The sequence below is a fragment of the Schistocerca serialis genome, chromosome 2 (assembly GCF_023864345.2).
Source record: "Schistocerca serialis cubense isolate TAMUIC-IGC-003099 chromosome 2, iqSchSeri2.2, whole genome shotgun sequence".
Classification (NCBI taxonomy): domain Eukaryota; kingdom Metazoa; phylum Arthropoda; class Insecta; order Orthoptera; family Acrididae; genus Schistocerca; species Schistocerca serialis.
In genome coordinates this window covers 41,861,494-41,868,495 of record NC_064639.1, presented here as the reverse complement: position 1 = coordinate 41,868,495, position 7,002 = coordinate 41,861,494, and positions in this window count along the sequence as shown.

Sequence of the window (7,002 nt, the reverse complement as noted above, 5' to 3'; positions counted from 1 at the left end):
TGCCACCAAAATTCTTGATCCCTTACCCAGTGATGTAAGATATCTGACAGACAACAGAGCTAAACTAGAAAACAAACTGGAAAAGTTTCTATTCTTGTAATGTGTAAAAGGTGGTGGAGAAAAATTACTAGTACAATCCTCTGTTTGAGAACAGTATTTAAACTAAAGAAGAGCTGCAAATGTTCAATATATTGTCATATTCACTTATGGACGTGCAATGTGTGACTAACTAAAAATAGAATAAATTGGATTTTATGTGAGCAGTCACCACAATAACCGCAAAAGGGCGAGAATGCCCGGAAGCCCATGAAAGTGGCTGTAGAACAACCCCAACACACTGAATTTGGCGTATTGTCCGTGTCGGTGTTTGGTGTTGCAGAGCGGCTGTGACTGCAGGCCAACGCCGCTTGTTCCGGTCCTTCAAAGGCAGCGCTCGCTTTAATGAAGTCGCCTCGCCGCTGGCCAGTTCTTCCGAACTGTGTACAGAGGGCTGCACTTTGAGCAGCATCGCGTGTCCGCTGGCGCGCTGTGACGTAGCGTGCGCGGCACAAGGCCGCTCGCAACCCGTGGCCACTGAGAAGATAACGAGGGGCTGAGTAACACGACTCTATAGCCATAACGCTCTCTAAAGCACTCGAATAGCCAATAACTAAAGAAACCAATTACTTAGCGAATAGTTCTTTGTAAGACTGTTACGTAACGTAAAGAAGTGCGTCTTTTGCACGTGTGGATATATATCAGATAACATTTCGCATGATGTGTCAGTTCCAAGAAACACAGCTCGACGGTACTCGGAGCATTACGGAAGCAACTGCTACACTACACTACGAAGAGTAAATGAAATAAATAAGCAATGAGACGAACAGAAATGACACGTTTATTCAAATATAATTATTACGCCGAAATCACAGCGACTCATGGTGGTCCCTGGACATTGCAAGAGGTGCGACATAGTTCGTAATAGGGTGTGTGCTCCATGGATGCCAATGAATGTTCTTCATAGTGCTCCCATGCTCGCCCCAAGGTTGATAACGGGTGACAAATGCTGGAAGCCCGCTGGTGCATGTGGATGTGCTGTGGTACTTCTGCGCAGTGGATCCTACACGTGCTCGACGGATTTTAAGTCGTGGGAACGGGCAGGCCAAACCATTCCCCGAATCCCCTGTCGTTCCAAGACCTCCTCCACCCACACAGTTCAATGCGGTCGCACATCGTCATCCGTAAAGACGAAGCCAGAACCGAATGAATCCCTAACAGTACACGCATGGGAAAAGAGTACAGTGTCACAATAACCTTGACGGGCGAGTGTGTTGTGTTCAAAAATTTGGACGTCAGTGCGACCATAAAAAACTGCGCCTCTCCACACCCTAACACCTTGACCACCAAAACGAGCTCGTTCTACAATGTTCCTGGGTACATTATATGTTCCCACCTCTGGCCACATGCACGTAATGCAAACGGGAACATTATGGAGCACGATCATTTTGAGGGACCGGGTGTTATGGTGTGAGCAGGCATAATGTTTCATGGAAGTACAGACCTCCAAATCTTTGAACCTGGCATACTCACCAGTCAAGGTGACACTGTACTCGTTCGTCTCGTGCGTCTTCTCAGGGTGAATTTTGCTCTGGCTTCACCTTTACGGATGGCAATGCGTAATCACATTGAACAGCACACATGGAACTAGTGGACTTTCGGCGGTCGGACTTGCCTGCCCCTACCACCGACTTACATCTCATCGGCTTGCACGTTCGCCTGACACACGATCACGTGTGGAACAGGTTGCAGAGATGGACTGCAGCAGGTTCATATGCACCTACCAACTTCCAGCAGCGGTCAACGCCCTACAACACGAATTCCTTATGAACGTTGTGGCCAGCATGGAAGCACGTTGTAGAGCATGCACTGCTGTCTGTGTTGATCACATATCCCATTAGGAACAATGTCCCCCGTTTTGAAATGTCCAGTGAACCCCATAAATCGCGATTTCTTCCGTCTTTTTAAAGTTACCTCACGTACAATACTTAAGCAATTCTTTCTATGTATGGTCCAAATTTCATAACTCTCTGTTTACGGGTGTGGTAAGTCCCACACGGGACTGCTGAGGTCTCGGACACATTGGAAAGTGAAGACATTGAACGTATTGAATGGCCTACATACTCCCAGGATCTTAAACGTGTAGAGCATGCCTAGGATGCTCTAGGCAGTAGTATTTCTCAACGAACACCTCCTCCCCAAACCATGCGAGAACTGAAAATCGCCATGAGAGAGAAGTGGGACAATATCCCTCAAGGACATCTCAACTGGTTGGCAGCCAACATGAATAATAAGTGCACAATGTGCTTTAGTGCCCGACGAGGACATATTCCTTACTGTGTAATATCGACCTTAATGATGGGAGATTGACCTGTGGCAAACGACAAAGTTATTTAAGTCTTGTAAACAAAATCTTCCGCCGATTCTTGGTAGAACAACATTGTAACAAATGAAAAGTACCAGTTTGCTTTTGTTCTACAATATTGCTTTTATTACGTTAACCGGCTTCCGGCTTACAAGGCAATCTTCAGACAATTGCTGAACATTGTCACCAAAGAAGCTACAATGTTTGCAAACAACATTGGAAGAGAAGTAACACGTCTAGACAAAAGCAGGAACATACAGTAAGTTACACTTTTGACAGTGTGGTGGTAATGCAGTGAAAAAGTAAATAATTGAACAGTAAATAAATAACAATTCAGCAGACAGGAAAGCCTTTGACACAAAATAGGAGCAGCATGCCTACATAACAGTAATACAGTAGAACGAAAGTAAACTGGTGATTTTCATTTATTATTTAAGTCTGTTATTCTGCTTTTAAAACTGGTGAAATATGTACCATTTTTCAATGTGAATATACCACTAGACTTCTATTGCGTATATACTATGTCTCATGTCGATTTTTATTGCCTGTAATTAATCCTGTCCAGCAACGCCTTCGTCTGTTAAGAATTGTTCAGGTAACTAGGACAAGCCACTTGCGAAAAATTTGTTAATTTCCATTAATTGGGTTACAAATATTTTCAGGCTCATCTGGAGATGGAAGTTTGGAATGTGTGCATTTATGTCTCTTGTGTGATGCTTGAAGCAGTATGGGTGCTACCATTTCCACTTCCTATCAGCGACAGAATTGATCACTGTTCACTGTGAGCAGTGAATCCCCTGCATGAAAATGAGCCTGAAATTAAGAAATCTTTCATAAGTCAGTGATTGCCATTTTCTGTATTTATATTATATTGGGAATCATTTTTCAGCATGGATGATGTCTCGACAAGAGCTCATTGCAGTTTCAGAACTGCAGGCCTAAGAACATAATTCAAGGTCGACAAAGAGTCGTGCACGAACAGGTATTGATGATAAAATTCTTCAGGGTATCAGACCGCATCGTCATAATTTTAAAATGCGCCTGCATACTCCCAGGACGATGCGGTCTGATACCCTGAAGAATTTTATTGAAGAAGACAACGGCCGCAGAAGCCTACGCTTACAGGTACTGATGACGCGAGCGGTCACATGCATTCCGTAGTGTTTTCATGAAGAGAAAGTAGTTATTACTTCATAACCAAGCCCATCATACATTGAAATATTTGGGCCTATATTTGCTCCAAATAAAATTATTCTAGTATGGGGACTCATTCAGTTCCAAACTTTTTTAAAATTGATGTGCATGAATGTATATGAGTTGGTGCACTTAGTAAAGAGCACACTTTTTTCGAACGGAACGGAAAACAGTAAATTTTTAAACCGTCCAAGAGCATCAGAAACCTTGTACTCATTTTTCTCATTTTTACATGTGGAAACTAAGAATCAGAAACATGAAAACAGCACGGAGAGCAAACATTCCATTGAATTATACAAAAAAGGGATGACGCCAGAAACGACGCGAAAGGTGTAGAGTAGCTGTGATGCGAGAAACAGTTGAGCAGTGCAGCAGAGGTGCTTCTTATGGTTGTTTTGGGGTATTGAACATGTGCTTTGATTAACAGTGCGTGTAATTCGAGTGCTTACTATAGTTCATTACCGCAAAAAGGATCTGTGGTTTTCCAGGCAGAAAGGCTGTCACTAAATGTATGCTCGCAACACTGTTATTAATGTCAGTTTAATGTTACGTCAGCCAAGCTTGAGGAAGCTGAAGACGGCGAGTGGTTTCAACATTACATGTCTACATACAACTCTCGTCGTTGATTCCAGATTGCATAGCTTACTGACACAGTCACCCGAATTGTATCTATTATGATGCCACACAAAACTGACACTGAAATTCCTGAATAGAAGTTTCGTCGTGATCTCAGAAAATTTAAAAATTTAATTAATAGTCAGATCAAAAAGAGAATTATTTGAGGATCGCGTAAGTACCTTAGCTCGACGGATTACTTGAGAAATAGGACGACTAACGGAATATTTGGAGAAGATAATGCTATTTTACACTGGAGGTCACTAGCCATTTAGACAACCAACCAGCACACGTTCACTAGAGTAGGCGCCGAGATACAGATAGGACATGGTAAAATAAGACGCAGGAAATATTCCGCTGACGAACAAAATGTGTGACAACAGAATTAACACGTAAACGGAGGAATAACTTTGTGCCCCGTGTATGTTGGAATGCATATCCTGACGCTTTCAGCGCCATCTAGAGGCCAAATTTTCTATAAATTTTTGTTCCATGACGTTACCCCCGGCATCAATAATATGCTGCTCAGATTTGACGTCATTGTGAACAGTATTTCTTTTTCTACAGCACGATTTCAAATTATAACTGTAATTAAGGACGTCCTTTATATAAACGGAGAAGAGGTGAATGGGGAATCATTTTAGCAGCGATACAGGCAGCCATTTTGGAAGTTTACGGACATAAGTTACTCCGGCGAAAGGCCAATTGCTATAGCATGGTGAATGGGAACAAGCATAGCGCAATAGGTGAAGCTAGTGTATTGTTCACGTGCTACTGTCGTGAGTATCTATGGGGATTGGCTGAAGGATGGCGAGACCACCAGCGTAGATCCGAGGCTTGCTAACTCTGTGAAAAATAAGGACCGGCGGTATCTGTTGTAGTTCGGAAGACAAAATATGAGGGTACAGCGTGTGGGCAGACCGGTATTTCTCAGCACAAGGTATAGCACACGTTGTTGCACATAGGCATCCGCAGTTGACGACTCCCGCGTGTTCTCATGTCAATTAAACGGCGTCGCCAATTACAGTTGCAGTGGGCACAGTATCATCGAGGCTGGACGGTGGATCAATGTTAACGTGTCGCCTGTTCGGGTAAATGTCGTCTTGATACACCAGCTCGATGGTCGTGTGCCAATACGTCGTCATCTAGGCGAGAGGCTGCGTGACACATACACAATGCCATGGATTCAGGCCGATAGGGCAGTAATCGATGGTTCCATGACAATTGTAGACTTCGTCAACATTATTGCTTCCCTAAGGACTTGTCGAATCCATGTTCCGCAGAATCACAGTTGGATTCCGACTGCGTTCCAAATGTGGACCAGACCCTATTCAGCACATGGGCGTGATGTGCACCTGATGAGCGTATTTACAGTAACGGAGAATATTGTACCTTGGTACATTTTTATGACTTCGGCTTCTAGCCAGCATTGTAAGGAAAGATTATTCTCATAATCCATTTTTGAATAATGGAATTCACTTTTTATGTGTTGCAGTCTTTCTCTGAAATTACGAAATAACGCGAGAAAATTAACATTTTTCCAAATGTCAAAAGATGATCCTAGATACAACGCGGTCATGTAAGTCGTATTAGAAATATCCTGTAAAGCAATAACTGCAGTGATCTTTTTCTTTATGGAGGATATTTGGACCGGTAATTCGCAACGCTGAAGTGAGCGGAGTGTCTGACAAAGCGCGTCTTCTAGGCAGGTCAGTTTTAATTATGTGGTATGAGATGGAAATAACCTAACTCAATTGAGCGTCAGAGGGATGAAGGAGATTGTAAACCGATAGAGATGTAGGCATCTTCTCAAGGCTGTTGTTGTTTTCATGGTTGAGTTTGCGTGAGCGTGTTTATCTAATAATGAAGAACGTGGTCTGCGAGCAGTAGCAGCATTGTTCATTCTCATAAGAGTACAGAATTCCTCAAGTTTTGGGGTGTGCGTTTGTGGTTCATTGTCGCTTCCCCCGAATGCTCCGAGAGAAGAAGAATGAAGTTTGGACAGAAAGGACTGGGTGGTTGACGATTCAACATCATTTGTAACAAGAACAGTCCTAAGTACCATTCACTTTAAAATAAAGATTTACTTAAAACACCGAGACATATAAGCTTCAAGATATTTTGCGTTTTACGCTAAAGAGAACAGCATCTTCCTTGATTCACAGACAAAAAGGCTACAGGAACAGGAAAAATAAAAAATTTCAACAGCAGCAAAGACTAAATAATTAATTGCTTAATCTCGGGAATACACACAACAGATCAGGTAAAAATTAATGAAAAATACATTCAATTGGGCGCCCAATTCCGAAAACAGTCAATGTTGTAAAATCGGCATTAAATTCCCAGAGAAACTCCGGAAGTGGAAGCGTCTATTGACTCTGAATTAACCATGAAGCGGTATAGCTTACAATAGCCCGTCGGAGCAAGTAAGACTAGCTGCCTCTAAAACACACATAAAACAGAATTTTAAAAACAAAAGGGAAGGTTCTCAGACAACAGCGGTATGCCAAATATAGCTCCTCGCTTATTTAGTAGAGAAATCTGTCTCTCACAATGATAAATCAAGAAACGTCAACCGGTATGTGTACCAAATGACAAACACAACACTTCTCTTACGCAAGGCAAGTAACAGCTACTGGCAATTACTCAGTAAATATTTCCCGAGCGAGAGGTCACAAGCAAGTACTTAAATGCAAAAGCTAGACACGATGGCCGTCAATAAAATTCGTTACATTTCCAACTTACCAAATACACTGATAGATACACTGAAGAGCCAAACAAACTGGTACACC